We start from the raw sequence: 23,952 nt of genomic DNA, 5'->3' as shown, positions 1-23,952 counted from the left end.
CCAGGGCGTTTCTTCAGCCAGAACTCACCAGAACTCAGTTCCGGAATATCTCAGGTGGGCACCATTGCCATTATAAGAGAAAGAGGAGGAGGTCATGGTGAGGTCTGACCACTGGCAGAGGAAGAGGAGCGCGCGGGGAGCACCATCGCAGCTGCGCCCCCTGCCCATGCTGGGCGCCATCTCCCCCCCCCCCCCAGGATGTGTGCCAGCCCTGCCCCCGCCTGCTCTCTGCCACCCAACCCCCCAGTGCCAGAGCATGAAGCCTCACCACTGGGTCGGACACCTCTTTTTCTAGAAAAATAGCACTGCATATAGCATCTCCACTTTCAATTCATTGAGTCTTTTTGAAATTCATTTACCGTATTTTTCGCTCTATAAGACGCACCAGACCATAAGATGCACCTAGTTTTTGGAGGAGGAAAACAAGAAAAAAATATATTCTGAATCCCAGAAGCCAGAACAGCAAGAGGGATCGCTGTGCAGCTGTTCTGGCTACTGGGATAGCCGCGCGAAGCCTCTTCAGGGCAGTGGGCTCTCTCTGCCCTGAAGAGGCTTTGTGCGGCTAAGCCAGAAGCTAGAACAGCGAACCCTCTCGTTCTGGCTTCTTGGATAGCTGCGCAGCCTGCATTCGCCCCATAAGACGCACACACATTTCCCCTTACTTTTTAGGAGGGAAAAAGTGTGTATTATAGAGCAAAAAATACAGTACATTCGGCATGAGACCCTGTCATCGTAGACATCATGCTGTTGTGAGCCAGCCAAGATGTGTGCCTTGCAAAATCAACTGCAAGCATCTTATTGTGGGTAGCTGGTGTTCTCAGGTGGAACCACGATGCTCTCAGATCAAACATTTCATTCTGGGACCCCTCCAGACTGGTGTTTTATTGTAGGTGTCTTCTGTGACATGTTCTTGACACGGTGCTGGAGTCATGAGTTTATTCTGTTTAATCACTTGCTCTGCAATGCTTCCTTGGTACCTCTCTCTACCTGCCTGCCTGCCTCCCTGCTTGACCTCGGACTGACTCCCCCATTTCACAAGGTGTCTGTCTGAACCTACATGAGTGTCCAGCACTACTAAGAGGTTTCATCCAACACTCCAACCATTACACCATGTTGGCTCAAAGCAGTTTGCAAAGGGAATAAAACAATAAATGAATCAATGCAACTAGTAAAAACAACTCTTTAGAACATTTGAAAGATAAAATCAATTTAAGTGATGAGTTTATCACGGCGAAAAGGAAAAAAATGTACTTTGAGTAAATAGTATTGCGTCTCGATAGGGTTTTTTTTCTCATTTGGGGTTCTTTGTGTTATTGATAATTTCATGGATCAGTATTTTGAAAATGAATAAATAATTAAGACAAAAAAAGAAAGATAAAATCAACAATAAACTAAACAAAAATTAAAATATGCATTGACATTCTATATGTCTAGGTAGGCTTGTCTAAACAAAAATGTGCCAGATTGTAGGTGCTGCCACACTGAAAAATTTGCTTTCCATTTCTCCTTTCATTTGTAACATGGAGAATTTGCAGCATATAAGAAAAGAAGGGAAAACAACAAATCAGCCAGCTGGAACTACTGTAGCACAGGAAACATCTGTTGATTGATTCTGGGAAAGAGTGACTTGGAGATAAAGCTTCTCAGTACTTGATAGCTGCAGCGCAGCTGGAAGGCAGGGACCCCTGCCAGATGTGGCGATAACATCATCCCGTAAAGAAATATGGGCTCCAGCCGTCACATATTGTGTGTCGTTACAGCCATGTTTTCCTAGAACCTGTGGCATCAAGACCTAAACACAGAATTGCAGTTGACGTCTTGCCAAAGATGAAATGAACTTTTTACAATGGCTACCTGAGCTTTGGAAGTTAGGCTCTTGTTCATATAAACTAAAACAGCATTTGGCTTTTGTGCCCCAGGTTTATTTTTATTTAAACCCCACCTTTTTCCCTGACAGGGACTCAAAGCAGCTTACAGATGAAATAAGAACATCTAAAAACATAGGGGAGGGGAAAACATTTTTAAAAAAACACAATAGAAGTAAAACTACACACAGAGACATAATCTATTCTGCAGATAATTGCAGAATTGATGGGCGTTCAGCCTCATTTTTTTATTTTTTTTTTAATTTGTATACTTTCCTTCATCCATAGATTTCAGTTTGGTGTTGGCATCCAAATTGTAGCATATGCTTTGATGGATAGTTTGCATGTGAAGAAAAATATAAAAGAATATATAGATCAGAGTTATTATATCCATGGGCTTAGATGACATGGATTCCTGGTGTAGTACAAGGTTTTGGTCACAGGATGGAACCAGACCGTCATGGAAACAGTCAAAATCTTTACAAGATCTGCAAGCTGTAAATATCCAAACAAGCAGCTACATCAGCCTTGGATAACATAGACTAGATTTAGTATTACAGCTGCCCTGGCTTGCCCAAATATTTCTATTGGCATTTAGCTGTTGGGAAATAAATTATTATTATTTTTAAAAGGCTTTAAAACAGGGATGGGGAAGAAATCCCCATTTCATCCTGAGAATAGTTTAAAAGGTCCTCTCTGATCATGCACAAAAAATTGCTGGAGATATTGAGCGTCAGAACAACTTGGCCACAATAAGTGAATTTTGCCAATGGTATGACTATTTTTCACCTTCCCATTTCGACTCTCTGGCACCCTATCTGCATAACCTAGCAACCCTAAAATATAGACACGCTTTTACTCTCACAAGATTGAATGTATTGCCCTCGGCTGTACTTGAAGGACGATTCCAACAGACTCCACACGAAAAACGTTATGTCCCTGTGGAGATGGCAGTCCCGAATTGGTGGCACATGCCCTTCTGGCTTGCCCTCTTTATAAAGACTTGAAGAATTAGATTATCACCCCTCTTTTCTTGTCCATTCCTGGTCGCCCAGCCACTGCCACAGTGCGCTTTCTCTTGGCAGTTCAAGATAAGCAGGTGACAGCAAAGGTTGTAAAATAAAAAAAATTAAGGTCTTATATATATAATAAATGTTCATAAATGTACCAAGCAAACACGTACACAAATATATAAACCACATGTCTGAAGCAGCACAGGAAAACAGCCCTGAAACCATTTTGACTCCCAAACTGACCAAATGATTTCTCTGCAAGGTCAAGGAAAATGGAAAAAGCCTCCCCATTGTCTTTTCATTCACAAATCCTGTCTTAAGGGTATGTCTGTGTTTGAATAGGGTGAGCCTGTGACCTGGCTCAGCAACTAAGTATTTATCATTACAAAAGACTGGCCAGGCTCCCCAGGGTATCCAATCAAGTGACCATTAACAGGTAACCTGCCAGACAGGAGATAAACAATGACAGGAAATAAACAACGCACTCAGATTTCTGTTGTAGACCGCCTTTTCTGTGATATAGGTATGATGTGTCCGGGGGGTGGTCTTAAGCTACACCCCTTCTGTTATGTATGTATGATGTTTCTGGGGGTGGTCTTGGACTCCAAGGTGGGCAATTTAAAATGTCTATATAAGGGTGGGCACACCTCGGTTCTGGGTCCTCCTCCTTTCCTGCGTGTGAGGGGAGCATCCTGTTCCAACAGTCAATATAGATCAGGCTTACGAGTTGCTTTGCTTCTCAGTATTCTCTGGTTGGCCTCTGTTCTCCGATTGATGGAGAACCTGCAAAGGACTCTATAAGGGCTCTTGTGTCCCCCATAAGGGAATAAGGGCAGATTTTCATTTATTGCAGCAGGATAGACTTTTTAAAAATCCTCATAGTACTCTTGACCACACAGACATATATGTTGTTGTTGTTTAGTCATTTAGTCGTGTCCGCCTCTTTGTGACCCCCTGGACCAGAGCACGCCAGGCCCTCCTGTCTTCCACTGCCTCCCGCAGTTTGGTCAAACTCATGCTGGTAGCTTCGAGAACACTGTCCCACCATCTCGTCCTCTGTCGTCCCCTTCTCCTTGTGCCCTCCATCTTTCCCAACATCAGGGTCTTTTCCAGGGAGTCTTCTCTTCTCATGAGGTGGCCAAAGTCTTGGCGCCTCAGCTTCACGATCTGTCCTTCCAGTGAGCACTCAGGGCTAATTTCCTTCAGAATGGAGAGGTTTGATCTTCTTGCAGTCCATGGGACTCTCAAGAGTCTCCTCCAGCACCAGAATTTAAAAGCATCCATTCTTCGGCGATCAGCCTTCTTTATGGTCCAGCTCTCACTTCCATACATCACTACTGGGAAAACCACACACAAAAACTGAGCTGGCCTTCCCTAGAAGCAGGCTATCCTTGTTCCTTCTCGCTTCATTTCTTGTACTGAAATCCAGCAGAAGCAAGAAGCAGCTGCAACTCTTCCGCAAGCTAAAAATATTTTGGAGAAGTCTGTCCGTTTGCGTTTCAATCTCAGCATGCTCTGTGCAAGTCATCCAGAGGAGCGGCAAACTCTATTTTATGAAGGCAGGAGCATGAACGAGAAGAAAGCACTTTTGGTTCTCTCTTGAAATATTGGAGGTGGGGGGGAGAGAGAGAGAAGCAACCCAGAAAACTGCTTTCACACTCTGGAATGGGGAACTTGGTCCAGCCTTGGAGCTGCCTTTCTTTCTGGGAAAATTCCTGGGGGGCCGTGTGTTAGTTAGGAATAAGGCAGGCCAAAGTGGGCAGATAAAGTATTGTATTTTTCCGTGTATAAGACTAGGGGTTTTTTTACTTTAAAAATTATGTTAAAAAAGGGGGGTAGTCTTATACAAGGGGGCAATCTCCCCCCATTTTCTAATTTTGAGTCCCTCAAAATAGGGGGTGTCTTATACACAGGGGAGTGTTATACATGAAAAAATATGGTGATTTTTAACTTGGTACACTAGGATAGTTTCAGCACCTGCCTCTCTCCTCCCCCCCCCCCCATAAATTATTATTATTTTCCTTTAAACAACATTTCCAACATTACAATAACAAACACAAAACAACCTTTTTGCTCTGCCGAGCTTGCGACTTCCTTCCTTCCCTTCAACAGGTATCCCATATCACATCGCAATTTAAATCTTTACTATGTGTCCACATTGTAGGATTTAATTCAATCCTCCTAGTGTTTTCAGGTTTTTGCAGTTGTCGTTCAAATATACAATAAACTTACTCCAGTCTCTTTGGAATTTCTGATCGTCCTGGTCTGGGATCCTGCAAGTCAGTTTGGCCAACTCTGCAAAGTCCATCACCTTCGCCTGCCACTCTGCAATAGTAGATATTTATTGTGATTTCCGTCAGCACCTGCCTCTCTCCTGTCTGTATAGGCAAGCGAAAATCATTATCAGAGTTTTAAAAATGCAGGCTGCCTGTGTTGACTAAAGGTGAAGCCAAGTTTCCTTTTATTTTTTATTTCTAAGTACAGAAATGTCTGCCCAGCTGACAGACCTCACTCAGCTCTTCTTGTGTTCAGCATTTCACTGTGATCTTTTTGTTGTTGTTGTTTAGTCGTTTAGTCGTGTCTGCCTCTTCATGACCCCCTGGACCAGAGCACGCCAGGCACTCCTGTTTTCCACTGCCTCCCGCAGTTTGGTCAAACTCATGCTGGTAGCTTCGAGAACACTGTCCAGCCACCTTGTCCTCTGTTGTCCCCTTCTCCTTGTGCCCTCCATCTTTCCCAACATCAGGGTCTTTTCCAGGGAGTCTTCTCTTCTCATGAGGTGGCCAAAGTATTGGAGCCTCAGCTTCAGGAGCTGTCCTTCCAGTGAGCACTCAGGGCTGATTTCCTTCAGAATGGAAAGGTTTGATCTTCTTGCAGTCCATGGGACTCTCAAGAGTCTCCTCCAGCACCAGAATTCAAAAGCATCAATTCTTCAGTGACCAGCCTTCTTTATGGTCCAGCTCTCCCTTCCATACATCACTACCGGGAAAACCATAGCTTTTACTATACGGACCTTTGTTGGCAAGGTGATGTCTCTACTTTTTAAGAACCCAAAATTCAGGCCAGGATGACACCCTTTGTTCTGCAGCCCTACTAGAGAAGGAATATTTGCATGCTCACTAGAGAGGGGGAAACAGCCACAAACACTGCTAGGAGGGTAGATTAGTGATTTGTGTTGTCACTGTTAATAACATTCACTGCTCTTATTCAGACAGAAAGTTTCATTAGTTCAAAGCACAAAAGGCACATTAGCGATCATGCTTGATTGCATAATTTCCCAATGCTAAATAAGGCTTTTAATTAATCGTGTGTGAAAAGACTTTGAGGATTACTCAGGAAGCCCAGAAACACTGCTTTGAGTTTTAGCCAGTACCTTTTTAAATAAATCACAGCTCTCAAAAAAAAACCCTACTAAAATTGCAATTAAGAGGTACAGCTATCCCTGTGGCAAATGTAATGCTCAGCAACAGCAGCTGCAGCATGATCACGTCTCCCCACTGCTTCGATCTGTGGAACTGTCATTGTCACAGGTGCCACATGTAATAAATGAAAATCTGCCCTTATTCCCTTATGGGGTATCCAAGAGCCCATATAGAGTCCTTACGTAGGTTCCCTATTGGTAGGAGAAAACAACAGAGGCCAACCAGAGAATATTGAGAAGCAACGCAGCTAGTAAGCCTGATCTTTATTGATCTGTTGCAACAGGGTGCTCCCCTCACACGCAGGAGAAGGAGGAGGAACCCCAAACAAAGCTGTGCCTGCCCTTATATATAGACATTTTAAATTGCCAGCCCTGGAGTCCAAGACCACCCCCAGAAACATCATACATACATCACAGAAAGGGGTGGTCTACAACAGAAATCTGAGTGCGTTGTTTCCTCCTGTCTGTCAGGTTACCTGTTAATGCTTACTTGAATGGATACCCTGGGGAGCCTGGCCAGTCTTTTGTAATGATAAAGACTTAGTCGCTGAGCCAGGTCACAGGCTCACCCTATTCATACACAGACATACCCCTTAAGACAGGATTTGTGAATGAAAAGAGAATGGGGAGGCTTTTCCATTTTCCTTTGACTTTGCAGAGAAAATATTTGGTCAGTTTGGAAGCCAAAATGGCTCCATGGCTGTTTTCCTGTGCTGCTTCAGACATGTGGTTTATATATTTATGTACATGTTTGCTTGGTGCATTTATGAACATTTATTATATATATAAGACCTTATTATTTTTTTTATTTCACACATTATACCCATTCTGCATCTGTTAGGAATCAGTGTGGCAGCCCCCGTACTTTGGAACTCCTTGCCTATTAACATCAGGTAGGAGCTGGGGGGGGGGGAAGGGGTCACCCCACCATAGCATCTTTCAACCACAGTGCTATCTTTGTACCCTTTTCAGTGCCAGCTAAAAACATTTTTGTTTAGGCAAGCCTACCCAGATGGGCAGAAGGTTGACTTGTGTTTTAACCTGTTTTTATATTTGATTATAACTGTTCTTTGAATGTTTTAAATACTTTATTTTATTATTTATTGGATATATATATTGCCCTTCATTCAAGGACCACAGGGCAGTTTACAGTAGCTGTTTTAAACGGTCTTTATTGATAACGTACTGTTTTCCTTTTTCATAAGCTTTCTTGATTGGGACAGCTTGGAGGTACATTTTTCAAAATATCAACTATCCCGGAATTAAGGAAATGCACTGTTATGTACTGAGTTGAATAGGATCCAAATGCAGCAGTCTGATTGGTCCTAGAACAATAGGATCCAAATGCAGCAGTCTGATTGGTCCTAGAACAATGCAGCAGTATGATTGGTACGCAGGAGCCACCCAATCCAGCTCCAGGTGGAAGTGAATCCGCAACCTGATTGGCCTACAGGAGAATCCCAGAATTAGCCAATCACGTGCGGTCCATTGTGTAAATAATGTATATAAAGCAGATATTTTGGGGGGAACTTTCATTCCTCACTACTATGAGCTGAATAAAGAGCATGAAATCCACGCTCAACAAGTATATTTCATGCACTTTTACTATCAGGACAGGAATTCTTTGAGGGGAACATAATGTGGACAACACGACTTAAACGGGGATGCAGACAGCTTCAAATGCACATTAAACTCAGGTGTGGACAAGCTTGGACACAAAAAAGCACTGTTCATGCAAGTAGTCAGCTTGCATGAACTCATGGGGGTGCAAACTGAATTTGCTGCTTTCCTCCATTGAATGGAATATGTCAGCTTGCAATTTTTCAGTTTGCAGAAGCAATCTTGAATGCATTTTCTGTCCCCGTATTATGCTATATACACCAGTAGGCAATCTGTGTGAGCAGTGGTTTTGTGCTACTGTGCCTTCCGTGTCTGATTGGAGCTGACTCAAAATGCGTGGCGTATTTATGAGCACAGCACATTTTGCTTGAAAATATTTTGCCTGCGGACGACTGCTGTGACAGATTTACAGACATATGCTTCGCTTGGCTCAAAGCATTAGCCGGCACAGAGGCCTAGGTTTGTCCCTCGTATTTTGTTTGCACAGAAGTGAATCCTATGGAGCCCAAAGAGCTCTCTCTCTAGTACATGACTTTAGGACTGCAATCTGAAGAAGATTATTTATGACAGAAGGTCATCAGGCTGGTAGCAACTCCCTACCAACCATATTTTTTGCTTCATAAGATGTACTTTTTTCCTCCTAAAAAGTAAGGGAAAATGTCTATGTGTCTTATGGAGCGAATGTGTGGTCGGTCGCTGGCTCCCTTTCCGGCCCTGGCCCCTATAAAAACAGAATTTTTCTCCTTTGCAAAATGAGCTCAACAACTGTGAGCTGATCCCCTTTGCAAAAGAAGCTGCACAACTGTGAGCTGATCCTCAAAAAAAAAGAGGATTTCCCCCTTTGCAAAAGAAGCTGCACAACTTTGAGCTGATCCTCAAAAAACAGGGCTTTCCCCCTTTCCTCCTCTAAAAACTAGGTGCATCTTATGGTCAGATGCGTCTTATGGAGCGAAAAATACGGTATTTGTTGGTCTGTGGGGGAATTCCAAATAGCCATTGCTCACATCCCGTTCCCCACGTCTTTGTGGGAGAATCTAAGTTCTACACAAGTTCATCACAAGTGGGAGTGGGAAGGCATTCTTATGCCTTAACTACTGTGGGTTTGGTTTATTTTAATGCCCAAGTCAATTTCCCTGCCAAAACTGAAACAAGATTGGAAAGGATCCAAATAATAACTCTCATCCTAGAATTCATTATACTGGAGTGGAAGAAAATGCCACTGCTATTGTTTCTTGTCTGGTTTTTTTTTTTGGTGAGTTTGACAGTGAATTTCTAATGTGAAAAGTTTGAGCTCTTTGCCTGCCTGGATATCAGACGGACTAACGCAAACACCCTTCTCCAAACCTGGAAAATACTAGATGTAAGAAGCTGATTATGATTACTCTAGTGGAATGTACCGTATTTTTCGCTCTATAAGACGCACCAGACCACAAGACGCACCTAGTTTTTGGAGGAGGAAAACAAGAAAAAAATATATATTCTGAATCTCAGAAGCCAGAACAGCAAGAGGGATCGCTGTGCAGTGAAAGCAGCAATCCCTCTTGCTGTTCTGGCTTCTGGGATAGCTGCGCAGCCTGCATTCGCTCCATAAGACGCACAAACATTTCCCCTTGCTTTTTAGGAGGGAAAAAGTGAGTCTTATAGAGCAAAAAATACGGTACTTTCAAGTGAGCAGAGATTATTACTCCACATCTTCAGGACTGAGCCATGCATTGCAAATACATTCTGTTGTGTCCCGGCTCAAATAAAAAAATTTTTTTTTGTATATTAGTTGGAATACTTTGTTTTTTTAATTTAGAAAATGTTTTGGAAAATGAAAAGTTAGATATATTTTTGGGAGGAGGAGGAAATATACATGCAAGTGGAAGCCAGTGTTCCTCAGTTTTCTAAAGTTGTGGTGTGTTTAGGATTTCTTGGCAATATGGATGTGTAGGTGTCATCTATAGATTCTTTCAAAACCTTGTGCCATATGGTATGCCTTAATTTCTAAATGAGGTATGGAGACAATTTTGTCTGGATATCATATTTGGGCCCTCTTACATGGAAGCTAATAGATGGGCAAGGAATAATGGATTTTTTAAAGTGAGGAGACGCCACCACTCTGCACATGACATACTATCCCGAATAAGTGCTGTGCAGGTGCTGTTGTGATGAAAACAGAATGTTACAAATTGCCGCTCTGCCAAGTCAAAACGTTTCCAGCTGCCACTTTCTACATTGCTCCTCTTTCTCCTGGATCCACTTTTAACACACGAAACCCTACTTCTGTGTGCAAAACGGGCGCTTACGCATTCATAGAATTCATTGAAAATCATCCTTCACATTCATCTTAATTAATCAAAAGGAACGCAGTGAATGGGCTGACACATGCCTAATGAACATCTGGTACTTTCAGGAAATCTGTCTTCCATTGTTCCCTATGCTTTTGAATTGTACTGACATGGAACGATAAATAAAAACCAAGCGCTGTGGGTTTGCTTTAGAAGATAACATGGGAAGGGGAAACATCTATTTTTTTATATCCCATATTCAGGTTTTGCTCCTTAACTACATGCCTCGCAAATGCTGTGTATATACTATACACATCTTTAAAGCACATTTGAAGCGCATTACTTCCCTCAAAGAATTCTGGGCACTGTAGTTTGTTGAGAAGGCTGTTAAGAAGGGTAATGAAGGAGGTGAGGACAGGTGACCCCCACCTAGGCCCAAAGTCACCCCCCCCCAAAGCAGGCTCAAAGCTGCTTTAAGCTTTTCAAAATCATTTTCTCAGCAGCTAAAAGGCATTAGCTAAGCATCAGAAGCATTTCACTCTGCTGTAACAAAGGTAGCTGAATAGAACAATGCTTTTTTCATTTCTCAGGCTAGTTGGCCTTGTTAACCAGATTGCAACTTTTCTTTTCCTGGGAACTGTGCCAATAGAGCAAGAGAAAGAAACATATCTTGAACACTCTGAAACCCCTTGGCTTCTCACCCCCCCTTTCCTGGGAAGAGTCCCAAGACAGGAGCTTTCTGTACATGCTCAGGAACCTCAACATGGGGCAGGACTCCTGAGGGAGGAGAAAGGGGAGGGAACTGGAAGGGGAATATATGCTCTGTGCAAATGACTGTGAACCCGTGCTTGTTTGTGAGTTATCACACTTGCTCCTTCTACCAGTTAATGGATGGAAGAAATAAAGCTTTTTCTCCGAAACTATTCCTTGAGTGTCTGTTGACTCCTACTCCCTTTCCCGGGCGCAATATTTTTCCCACCCAAGGGCAAAGCCTCATAAGGCTACAGTAACTTGGTGAGAGTAACGGCTCTGCTGTGTTTTTGAACAGAAGGCAGGTAAGGATGGTTCACTGATTCGTACGGCTGAACTTACCGTATTTTTTGCTCCATAACACTCACTTTTTTCCTCCTAGAAAGTAAGGGGAAATATCTGTGCGTGTTATGGAGCGAATACCTACGGATGGCGGGGGGATCTGCTGCAGTCGTGAGCAGAGGATCCATGGTTCCCCTTCCTTCCCTCCTCCGTGGCTCGCTTTGAAACAGCAAAGCGGGAGAAGAGCCGCTTAGTGGGGTGAAGAGAGGGACAGAGAGCCTGGTTACAAAGCACGGATCCACATGGATCCTCAGGATTTTTGCACTGGGTCACCCCAAATTCACCATCAGATCACATAGCATGTCCATGGCTACAGCTTGCACCAAAAAAATCACGCACCCACTGTTGCCTGGGGCCGCAGTGGTGCAAAAACGTGGGTACAAAGCATGGATCCACATGGATCCTCAGGATTTTTGCATTGGGCTACCCCAAACTCACCGTCAGATCACATGTCTGTGGCCACAGCAGGAACCACAAAAATTATACATCCACTGTTTCGTTTAGAATATTTTTTTTCTTGTTTTCGTCCTCTAAAAACTATGTGCGTGTTATGGTCGGGTGCGTGTTATAGAGCGAAAAATACGGTAGATCGCATTGTGGTTCACCATCTGCAATACGTTGCCTGAGTATTGCAGCCCATTCATGTCCTGTAAAGTCAGCTGTTATTCCTGCACTGCATAGCTCATAGAACTGTAGAGTTGGAAGGGACCCTTAGAGTCATCTAGTCCAGCCTCCTGCAATGCAGGGATCTCAACTAACAAAACAACAAACAAACAAACCTATGGTCACGTAAAGCATACTCAATAAACACGCGAGACATAACTGGCTGTGTTCTTAGATAAATAAGGTATACTATTCATGTATCAAATCATAAATGTCAATGGAAGTAACTCATAAAGTTCAACAAACGAACAAAGCTGAAGACCCAGTGGATCAGATCATTCTCTAATCAGTTTATGCATAAGGTCCATCTGTATAATAGTGTCTATTCCACCTGTCTGTTCATAAGGTCCAAACAATCCACATGAAAGGTTGTTACAGTTCCACAGAATCCTTTCACAGTCTAATTTCCGGAATATTGGCGTTGTTTCGCCATCCTGGGCTTCATCTGTTACATGGATGGCCCTTATACATGAACTGATTAGAGAATGATCTGATCCACTGGGTCTTCTGCTTTGTTAGCTTGTTGAAGTTTATGAGTTGCTTCTGTTGAAATTTATGATTTGATACATGAATAGAATACCTTATTTATCTAAGAACACAGCCGGTTACGTCTCATGTGTTTATTGAATATGGAATCTCAACTAAAGCATCCATGACAGATGGCCATCCAACCTTAGCTTAAAAACTGGTGGGAGTCCGTTCCACGGTTAAACAGCTCTTTCCATCAGAAAGTTCTTCCTGGTGTTTAATAAGAATTTTCTTGTCACTTGTCTCCTCTTTTCCAGGCTAAACAGGCCCAACTCCCTCAACTGTTCCTCATAAGGCTCAGCTTCCAGACCCTTGACCACCTTGGTTGCCCTTCTCTGCACACCTTCCGGCTTGTCACCTTTGCAAATTGTGGTGCCCAGAACTGGACACGGAGCTCCAGCTGTGGTCTGAATTCCCTTGATCTGCACATGATGCTTCTGTTGATGCAGCCTAGAATAGCATTCGGGGTTTTTTGCTGCTGCATCACACCATTGGCTCATGTTAAACTTGTGGATAATTTGATCCTTTTGTGTCCCCTTCTAATTCCACAATTCTAGCACCAACAAAAGAAGAGTGGCAGATAAAAACGATGGACTTTGCAGAATTGGCGAAGCTGGCAGGAAAAATCCAAAACCAGCATGATCAAGTATTCCAAAAGGACTGGAGTAAATTTCTACGATATTTGAAAGATCATTGTAAGCAATTGACATCACTAGCAGGGTTGTCTGGTGCTGAAGGAGACTCTTGAGAGTCCCGTGGACTGCAAGAAGATCAAACCTCTCCATTCTGAAGGAAATCAGCCTTGAGTGCTCACTGGAAGGGCAGATCCTAAAGCTGAGGCTCCAAGACTTTGGCCACCTCATGAGAAGAGAAGACTCCCTGGAAAAGACCCTGATGTTGGGAAAGATGGAGGGCACAAGAAGGGGACGACAGAGGAGGATGAGATGGTGGGACAGTGTTCTTGAAGCTACCAGCATGAGTTTGACCAAACTGCGGGAGGCAGAGGAAGACAGGAGTGCCTGGCATGCTCTGGTCCAGGGGGTCACAAAGAGTCGGACACGACTAAACGACTAAACAACAACATATTAAGTCCAGCTGTCGTTTGCCAACAACAAATTGCCGCTGTTTTTTGTGTTGAACATATGCTCTGTGGTAATTTATGGACTTAACAACAACAACAAGGTTCTCTGAAGACCTGTAATGAGAATTTTTCTCCCTTTCTATATTTATTCAAATGTTGAGGTATTTTGTAATAGGTTCAATTAGAATTGGAAAACGTACAAAATGCAACAATATAAAGGTTCATTTTGAAAGCCATGAGGCGGCAGGGAAGGAAGAGTCGAGGGGCTCTAAAGAGCCAAAGAGATAAAGTGGATAAAAATGATGCGATTGTATATGAATAAATGGAAAACTAATACAAAATATCTAATTAAAATAATAATAAAATAATTTCAGAATTCTATGAAATATATTCTTGCAGCCTGGAAAAACGTCTTATATTTTGGGGGAGAGGCAGAAGCTTAATCCCACCCTTTAAGTACCATCCCTTTTCACCGGAAGTGACGTTTCCACCGCAGCTTCCCTCCCGCCTCCGCCTCCACCGGGCCGCGAACAAAAGGGATTTTCAAGCGCGCCCTGGCCCCGCCCTCCCTCCTCTCTTGCCCCGCCTCCTGCGGCCTCTGATTGGCCAGGCGGCCCCTCCGCCCCGCTCCGCTCCCGCCCTCCGCCCCGCCCTCCCGCCAGCCGATTGGCCGAGCTCCCTCGCCGGCCGGGGCTGCGGTTGGCGGCGGGGCGCGCCAATCGCGGGTCCGCCTGAGGAGGCTGGAGGGATGGCGAGTGGGGCCGAGCGGGGACACACCGGCGGCTGAGGCGGCGGCGGAGGGCGGCCCGGGCCGAGGCGGCGAGCTGAGGGGGCCGCCGGAGAGGTGGGCGGCGAGGAGCGGGGCGTCGCCGGGGCCCCCGAGGCGGGAGGGGGAGGCCCGCCACCGGCGAGGGGGGAGCAGGGGGTCCCGCCATTGTCCCGGCCGAGAGGGGTCCGGCTCCTGCTTTGTGAGGAGGAGGAAGGAGCCCGGAGCCCGAGGCGGCCGCTCCGGCTGTGAGGGGATTTCAGGGGAGCCGGCGGCGGAGGGCGGCCCCCGGGGGGGGGGGGTTCGGTCCTGGGGCTGGTTGGCCGGCAGGACTCTGAGGGAAGAAGCAGGGCCCTCAATTTCAGGGTGGCGGGTTCGAGCCCCCCCAAACTCCATTGCGGGGGGGGGGGTTGGGCTAGCCCAGTGATGGCCAAACTTGGCCCTCCAGCTGTTTTGGGACTACAGCTCCCATCATCCCTGACCACTGGTCCTGTTAGCAAGGGATGATGGGAGTTGTAGTCCCAAAACAGCTGGAGGGCCGAGTTTGCCTATGCCTGGTCCAGATCATGCCGGGTCCTCTATGGCAGGCATCCCCAAACTTGGCCCTCCAGCTGTTTTGGGACTACAGCTCCCATCATCCCTGACCACTGGTCCTGTTAGCAAGGGATGATGGGAGTTGTAGTCCCAAAACAGCTGGAGGGCCGAGTTTGCCTATGCCTGGTCCAGATCATGCCGGGTCCTCTATGGCAGGCATCCCCAAACTTGGCCCTCCAGCTGTTTTGGGACTACAGCTCCCATCATCCCTGACCACTGGTCCTGTTAGCATCTGAAGGCAGCCCTGTTTAGGGAAGCTTTGAATGTTTAACAGACCACTGTATTTTAATACAGTGCTATACCTCGGGTTACAGACACTTCAGGTTACACACCCAGAAATAGTACTTCAGGTTAAGAACTTTGCTTCAGGATGAGAACAGAAATCGTGCTCCAGTGGCGTGGCAGCAGCAGGCCCCATTAGCTAAAGTGGTGCTTCAGGTTAAGAACAGTTTCAGGTTGAGAACGGAGCTCCGGAACGAACTAAGTACTTAACCCGAGGTACCACTGTACTTTGTTGGAAGCTGCGCAGAGTGGCTGGGGAAACCCAGCCAGATGGGCAGAGTATAAATAATAATAATAATAGTACTAGTAATATTAATAATGGGACACGGGTGGCGCTGTGCGTTCAACCACAGAGCCTAGGACTTGCCGATCAGAAGGTTGGCGGTTCGAATCCCCGCGACGGTGTGAGCTCCCGTTGCTCGGTCCCTGCTCCTGCCAACCTAGCAGTTCGAAAGCACATCAAAGTGCAAGTAGATAAATAGGTACCGCTCTGGCGGGAAGGTCAACAGCGTTTCCGTGTGCTGCTCTGGTTCGCCAGAAGCGGCTTAGTCATGCTGGCCACATGACCCGGAAGTTGTACACCGGCTCCCTCGGCCAGTAAAGCGAGATGAGCGCCCCAACCCCAGAGTCGGTCACAACTGGACCTAATGGTCAGGGGTCCCTTTACCTTTACCTAATAACAACAACAACAACAACAATATACTATTATAATTATTGGAGTTGTAGTCCCAAAACAGTTGGAGGACCAAGTTTGGCCATCACTGGGCTAGAATGATTCTCGGCGCCCTGTCTAGCTCTGCAGTTCTAGCATGGACTGTGCGGTGAGGATCACTTCTTCTTTGGCTATCACTCGTAGCCAAGTAAGATTGTCTCCCATGAACACAGTCTTAACAGTGAGTCCGTAAGGTACTGCAAAGGCCAGTTCTGGATCCACACGTCCTTCCATGGTGGGTACATAGGTTTCAGGGCGGGAGTTGATCACGGTGAGGGTTTGCCAAGCGTGCCTTCCTCAATGTCCAAAAAAACCCAATGTGCTGCACCAGCAAGTACAAAATAACCTCTCTGCAGCGCCACAAATCCAACTCAGTGGTGTAATGTTGGAAAATGCCCATCGCTTCTCCTACCGGGGCAGTTATCTTTCCACGAGGGCCAGCATTGATGCCGAAATCCAGCATCGCCTGAGCTCTGCAAGCGCAGCTTTCTCCTGATTGAAGTGCAGAGTTTTTGAGGACCGGGACATTCGCAGGGAAACCAAAATGCTTGTTTGCAAAGCTATTGTACTACTAACCTTACTGTATGCTTGTGAAACATGGACCACTTGTAAACGCCATCTCCAACTCCTCCTGTGGAGCAGGAGTGGCGGCTAAATTTAGCCCCTGGCAGATGTCGGATGGGGGGAGGGGTGGGTGGTTTTTTTCTTGTTTCTGTGTTTGCATCTTGTGTTTTTATGCCCCACGATATTCAGATGAAGGGTGGTATACCAATTTAATAAGTAATAATGGCTGGCCAACACCTGCTTAAAGCGTCCCAGGAAGGAGAGGGCTGGGAGGAAGGAGGGCAGTGTTTAGACTTTAGAGGCTCCAGGAGTTGGAGCTCGGTGTGTGGAGCTTTAGGATGGTTTTTATTTTTATGTTATTTATTTAAAAACAGAAACAACCCCCACAAACACATTTCAAAGGCCATGGCTAGCAGGACCAGTGGCCAAGGATGTTGGGAGTTGTACTCCAGTAACATCTGGGGACCCAAGGTTGGGAAAGGCTACTTTAGGGTATTGGGGAGCCAGTGGTGGAGTAGTGGTTAGAGTGTCAGGCTACTAGGACCTGGGAGAGACCTGGGTTCAAATCCCAGAACTCTCACTGGATGACTTTGGGCCATTCTCTGCATCTCGGCTTAACCCGCTTCACAGGGGCATTGGTGGGAATTAATCAAGGAGTTGGGGAAGAGAAGTAAACACATGCCACCTTGGGCTCCTTGGCAGTGGGGTGGGGAGGTAAGCTATCAATGCAATGTGTCATCTTTTGGGTGCCAGTCTAAGACCTCTTTCTGCTTCCAGGCATTGGATGTTATCTATTGCATTTTAGAAGTGTAGTGGTTAGAGCAGTGGTTCAGTTTATTCTACACCTGAGCAAGTTTCTAAAGCACGGGAGAAAGTATATTTAGGTTGTCATAGGTGATAAATTGAGACGTTGGTATCATAGCAGTGAAGGGAGCAGTGAATGGTGAAAAGTGCTGGTGCTGTGATTGTTGGAAAAACAAGTGGCTAACTATAATTTGGGCATTATTTAAACTGACTGTTTTAGGCTACTGAACCTTATGCACTACACGTCAAACGTCCTTCATGACCCGGTGAGGGATGCTGTCAGTTGCTTTGTTTTGATGCTCTCTCAGTTAATATTATACTGTTCTTAACTTGTCACCTGCATTGTGTGACATGCAAACAGTAACACACTGTTGCAAAATGCCAGAACCATGATTATTGCTCTGTGTTTACATAATAAATATGTGTGACTGATATGCTGATAGCTAGTGAAAGAGAGTTTCTTAAAAATATTAGATATCAAACATGAAAATAATATTTTAGTGGTTAGCATAAAGGATTTCTTCCTGTTCATTTTTTAAAGATTACCTAAGTAATGACAGTACTATTTCTAGTAATTAAAAATTGTTTCCCAGTCATTTCAAATTAAGTCTTACCGGTAAGTTATGATCAGTTTTCTCAAGATTTCCTCTTGCTGTAACTAACTTTGCTTTGCAAGTATCGCTGCTTCTTTGGAACTTAGTAGGAAGTTTTTGTTGTTGCAGCTATACTGAATTTCTGTGTTTGCTGAAGGCGTGCTTAGCGGTTATAGTAGCACTGACAACGTAGGTCAGAAGTTGCTATAATGTTTACTCTGTGGTTACTGGAGGCATCTGGTCTTGGAAGACTTATAGACAAGGAATGAAGCAAACACACCAAATGTAAAGAAAATTAGTTGTGGGTTCTAGCTTTTCCATGAATTAAGATGTTAATGTAACATCCTGAAATATTTCTAATGCTTACTACTTGAAGTAAATTAATTTGGATTGCCAGGAAACCAGGATCAGGATTCTGATTTAAAAACCTGTAATTCAGGAATAAGCCAATGTGGTACCCTTTAGATGTTTCGAGCTACAACTATCACTAATCCCTGGAGCATGGCCTATACAGTACATCAGTAGGGCAAATTGCTGGCCACCCTTGAAGTAATTAATATACAGTACAGTGGTACCTCAGGTTAAGTACCGCTGCACCACCGCTGCACAATTTCTGTTCTCATCCTGAAGCAAAGTTCTTAACCTGAGGTACTATTTCTGGGTTAGCAGAGTATGTAACCTGAAGCGTATGTAACCCGAGGTACCACTGTACTACTAACAGTCTTGTATGTATTTTCCTTTGACTATAAAAATACTGATATGGTCTTTGATAGCTGTCATCAAATATTATTTATATACTTTTTTTTGCATAGGACAGTTGTGTCACACACACTCAAATGGCTATTGTGCTTTTAATCTTTATCACAGAAAAGTAGTTCTAGAAATGTTACATTAACTTTACAGTGGTACCTCAGGTTAAGTACTTAATTCGTTCCGGAGGTCCATACTTAACCTGAAACTGTTCTTAACCTGAAGACCACTTTAGCTAATGGGGCCTCCTGCTGCCGCTGCGCCGTCAGAGCACGATTTCTGTTCTCATCCTGAAGCAAAGTTCTTAACCTGAAGCACTATTTCTGGGTTAGTGGAGTCTGTAACCTGAAGCGTATGTAACCTGAGGTACCACTGTATTTTGGTCACATGCTGCACTGCACAAATGCTAGTGACTTCAAAGGAAGGAATGGAGAGGAACCAGATGTCTAATATGGCCATTCTAAACTTTTAAGGCAGCAAACGTGATCTGGATTATACCAGGAATTATCATTCCTGAGATCCCATAATGCAGGAGATAGTGCCCCTCTAGATAAGCATGCACATTTCTGTATGTGTTTTCCAGCTTTCTTGTTCTTTTGCTGCTGTCTCCAGCTGGCTTACCTCACACTGACTGAGATGGGAATTTCTAAAAGGAACATTGTCTGCCTCTTCTAGAAACATGGTTGTGTCAGACTGAATTTTTTTGTTAACCGTCCTGCCTGAGAACACCAAGATGTAAAGGAGGATTGAGGTGTGGAGGAGAATGAGAAGGAAACAGTTCTTCATGCTCTGTAGTAAATGGAAGCTACTGATGAGTTGCATTACGTGAGGGGAAGTTCTTCTTGCAAAGGAAGTTGCTTCCATTTCTAGACTGAATCTATTCCATGTGTTTTAGGAAGTTGGAAGATGACGGAAATGAGGGTTTCTACCCAATCTGCAAATTTCAGTTTTGGACAGTGAATAAGTAGGTTTTTCTTCCTCCACCATCATTGGGGATGAGAGGCAAACTTTACACACTTAAGTGGAGCTCATGGCTGTCTTCGGAAGGATGACAAATAGCCACATACATCTCTCTGCTCCTAAAGTTCAGGCGGCCTGTTCCTGATCCAGTTGTGGGTTTCATGGTATTGGGATGTGAACCATTCCACATTTCTATTTTTTATTATAGATGGATAATGGGATGGGGACAGCTGAACAAGTGTTTCTCCACTGCTGGTAAAAGCTCCATGTGACTCATCGCAACAGCTCATTTGCAAGTCCATAGAGTGTCATCAGTGATGGGGGCTGAAAGTTGTTGAGAGCCTAGTTTGTATCTCAGAATAAAGTTTTTAACAGTTCCTGGATTAGGTAGATAGATACCCAGTTGGAATAAACTGGATATGACATGAACTAAGAAATAAATAAAAAAATATTCATTCTTTTGTCATTGGCATCCATCTGCCTTGACAGACAATGGCAATAATAAGTAAATGACCGCAATACCTCAAGGACCATCTCTCCCCATATGAACTGCCTCAGACCCCGCAACCACCACCTGAGGCCCTTTTTCATGTGCCTCCTCCAGATGAGGTCTGGAGGGTGGCAGCACGAGAACAGGTCTTTTCTGCAGTGGCTCCCTGTTTGTGGAATGGTCTCTCCAGGGAGGCTCATCTGGCGCCTTCATTATGTATCTTTAGGCGCAACTTCCAGTTTGCACAGCCTGGTCTAGTATCTGAAGAAGTGTGCTTGCACACGAAGGCTTATACCAAGAACAAACTTTGTTGGTCTCAAAGGTGCTACTGGACATTTGCCACAATTTTTTATATATATTTCAACTGCGTCAGACCAGCACGGCTGCCTACCTGTATGAGTGATATCCATGAACAGTATTAGAATGTTGCAGCCCTTGTCTTAAGCTTAATGGATAAAGTGCTGGCTTAGATTTGTCACTTGGCACCATTGCTAGGTAATTCTCAGAATGCTGCTAGAAATTCACACTAGAGTAAAGAGTGCCAGGGTACTGGTGACAAAATAAAGAAAAGGGCAGGCATACTTGATTGTGCAAAGAATATTGATCAAGTACTTTATTGAATTTCAGCCTTTTAATGAAAGTTATGGAAATTACTCTGGAATGACAGCAAAGAGTTCTTTGTGCAAACCTAGAAATACAAAAACTGCATCCTCCATTAACAGCCTGGAAATATAGAGGATCTTGAGATTTAATCACAGGCATGAGGAAGCTTTGGCTCTCCAGATATTGTTAACTAAATCTCCCATCCTCCCTGGCCACTGGCCAGGTTTGCTGGGGATGCAGGTTGTATTTCTGGAGGGCCAAATGTTCCCCACTCTTGTTTAACTGTTTTACTACTGGGAAGTGTAGTTTGCTGATGTCTGTTTAAATGACAGTTCCCAGGATTCTTTGGGGCAAAAATGTATGATGTGTATGCAGCCTACACATGCACTTTAAATCTGATTTAAATGAGTGATGTGTATACAGCCTTAGTCTGAGCAAGCTTTTCTTGCATGTGCAAATGTTTTTATGGTTGCTGCTAAATAAGATTCCTCTTTCTAAAAAAGCATAAGGCTTTTGTTTTCAGTGGCTTTTGGCCAGAAATAAGAATATCCCTTTACACAGAAAAATAATATTCAAAGAGAGACTAATTTAACAAAAACCAATAAATTTGGTTTTTGTTTGGCATTGATATACATACTTGGCTTTTAGATCAGCCCTGGCTCATTTGTCTGCATATCGATAAGTAGGGGGCAGAGATAATAGGATAGTAATTGTGGGAAAAGCGATGTTTTTGTCTCAGCTGAGTAAGAGGTTATATGCAAAGTTTTGAGGTGCAAAACTTTTGAAGGCAATGGAAGTGTGGCTTGAGATAAACAATGCATACCTATCTACTCAGAATAAGTCCCATTGAGTTCAATGGATTGGGATTTACTCCCAGATAAGTGGGTATAGCATTGCTGCTTAAGCTAACAAATTTGGAATCGAGTTAAGTACCTAACATGCCTACATCCTATTCATGGCACCAGTCAGAGAAAGCATATCCTAGAGAATCTTTCAGGTTCCACAATACTTTGTTGTTTCTACTTCTGAGTTAGACAAGCATAGAATTGCACTCTTAAGCTGCTATCCCAAGTATATTTACTTATTAAACTCAGTGTAATTTTCTTCTAATTCTCCTAACATATGGTAAATATAGTCTGGGTTCCGCTTTTTAGGCTGCAATTCACAGTACAGTGGTACCTCTGGTTACGTACTTAATTCGTTCCGGAAGTCTGTTCTTAACCTGAAACTGTTCTTAACCTGAAGCACCACTTTAGCTAATGGGGCCTCCCGCTGCCGCCACGCGATTTCTGTTCTCATCCTGAAACAAAGTTCTTAACCCAAGGTACTATTTCTGGGTTAGTGGAGTCTGTAACCTGAAGCGTATGTAACCTGAAGCGTATGTAACCCGAGGTACCACTGTATATTTAAAAATGGCTAAGTTTAAAGATGGTGCATATTTGCCCTAAAGTATGTGGATTGTGGAGGTTTAAGCTTGAATATAGCTTGATGAGAATAACTTTTTTAAATTCATTTTTTAAATTTTTTTTTAAAAAAATATTTATCGAAAATTTTAGAATTACAAAAGAAAACAAAGAAGAAAAAGAGAGAGAAAAAACAAAGAAAAAACAAACCACAGTCAAACAATACAGATTAATAGAAATCAAAATAAAAAAATAGCACAACACGCTCAAAAAACAAAAATATACCACAAACATTTAAAAACAAATCCAATATTCTCAAATCCTTAACTGTCATTACCTTCTTTCTTTGACCTCCTCCTCCTCCCTTTTTTTGTATCCTGGTTATTAATTGTCGCAGCAAATCCTTTCCATATTTCATAATATTCTGTCATTACTTTACCTTAATCTATTTTAATCTTATCACTATAAAAACCTTAAAGCTTAAAACTTAAATCTTATTTTTACCAATTTCTCATAAGCATAATATTCTTACATAGTTCTTTAAACATTTTTGCTAAAGCCAAATAATTTCGTTCCAACATTTTTCTAACATTCATCAATTTTATAAAACAATCCTAATAAAAAACAACAACAAAAACAACAATTCAATCTTCATCCAGCGTCTCTTCCTCCTGGTCCCGGGTTTTGTCAGTCCTTTCTATCTCATCAATCTAGCGCATTAACCTGGCAATCTTATGTCCGAGGCCCTTAAGTCCCTTCCATGTCCCTTCCGCAGCTCTTCTTCATATTTATAACTGTATTTTCCTTTATCTCCTGCTCCTTTCACTCTTGGGAACTCCAGCTTGACAATGCTTTTGACCTATCTCGACAAATCAGCCCCTTTTCCATAGTCCAGACTAAGCTCCATGTGGTATTTAAGAACATGTTTCAAAGTCCCTCCAAGATTAAGAGCCCCCACAACCCCAAACATCTCATGGCCCATTGCCAGACTTGAAAAGTCCAAACCTCCCTGCATAGGGGGGTCTATCCAACCCCCCATTTCCAAACCAAACCAAACTTTATCTTTCCAAATCTGGCTTTTTCCAAGTTCATTTGTCAAATCCAAGAATTCATGTTCCTGCTGGGCCACAACTCCCTCCATCTCTGGCGCCCAAGATTCAGTAACATCCTCTTCCCTCATCTGTTCTGTCAGGGCACACTCCTGATCTGATTCCTGGGTGGGCCCTATATAATTTCCCACTGCCTGTCCAAAATTTCTGATCGCATCAGTCATAAAATCCGTCTTGTCATGTAGCTGTTCCAGTAGGGCACTTGTTTTACAGAAAGCACACAACAGAGCTTCTGAATACATTGTCCTGCAAGGTCAGAAGTCTATTCCCACGATCGTAATCTGTAACAGCTGCAAGCTCCCCAATTCAGAATTGGTTACAGTTTCACAGGCTCCCTCTAGGGGAAAAACTTCTGTTTGTTCTTTTCTTTTAAAGACAGATCTAACAACAAAGTTTCCTTTTTCAGATATTTTGTCAATATTTGTTCCTTTAAAATGCGAAGGGGAACAATGGAATCACTATGTTTCTCTTCTTTTAGCTATCTGTCAGAAACGTTTGTCTCTGGTCAATGAGCTTCTAAAAACGTCAGTCCTGACACCCCGCTCCAGGATCAAGACGGTGGAAAGTTACTTTGCTTTACACTCACTTCTGCAGGTTTAAACAGTCCGAAAAAAATCCCCCCTCTTCTCCTGCTTCCGAAGGGGGTTCAACAATTTAAAATGATGAAAGTTAATCCTTTTCAGAACTCTAGTTTGCCATGTCTTTGCTTTAATCTATCTACAGAGAAACGGAAGGCTGACTTCCTGTTTAGACCTTCCCATTTCAGTGC

The 23,952-nt window shown here is 43.7% G+C and overlaps 1 protein-coding gene and 2 long non-coding RNA genes across 4 annotated transcripts in view; 2 read left to right on the top strand and 1 right to left on the bottom strand.

The window, feature by feature from the left end:
- LOC308480979 overlaps positions 1-23,952 on the top strand; it is a 171,657-nt gene that overhangs the window by 48,779 nt on the left and 98,926 nt on the right. The window lies entirely within an intron of this gene.
- LOC308480967 overlaps positions 1-23,952 on the bottom strand; it is a 59,291-nt gene that overhangs the window by 18,309 nt on the left and 17,030 nt on the right. The window lies entirely within an intron of this gene.
- Positions 14,266-23,952, top strand: part of LOC308480791 (CTTNBP2 N-terminal-like protein) — a 35,446-nt gene continuing 25,759 nt past the window's right edge. Inside the window, exon 1 of one of the 2 annotated variants that reach the window (XM_081012650.1) lies at positions 14,266-14,397. The gene's annotated coding sequence lies outside the window, so the exon portion shown is untranslated. Of the gene's footprint in view, positions 14,398-19,315; positions 19,370-23,952 lie in introns of those variants that run through there. The other variant, XM_081012651.1, reaches the window with a different exon arrangement.

This window comes from Podarcis pityusensis (genome assembly GCF_964106645.2).
Source record: "Podarcis pityusensis genome assembly, chromosome: 7".
Lineage (NCBI taxonomy): Eukaryota > Metazoa > Chordata > Lepidosauria > Squamata > Lacertidae > Podarcis > Podarcis pityusensis.
The sequence above is the reverse complement of the archived record's forward strand: the minus strand, read 5'-3'. Positions and strand labels throughout refer to the sequence as shown.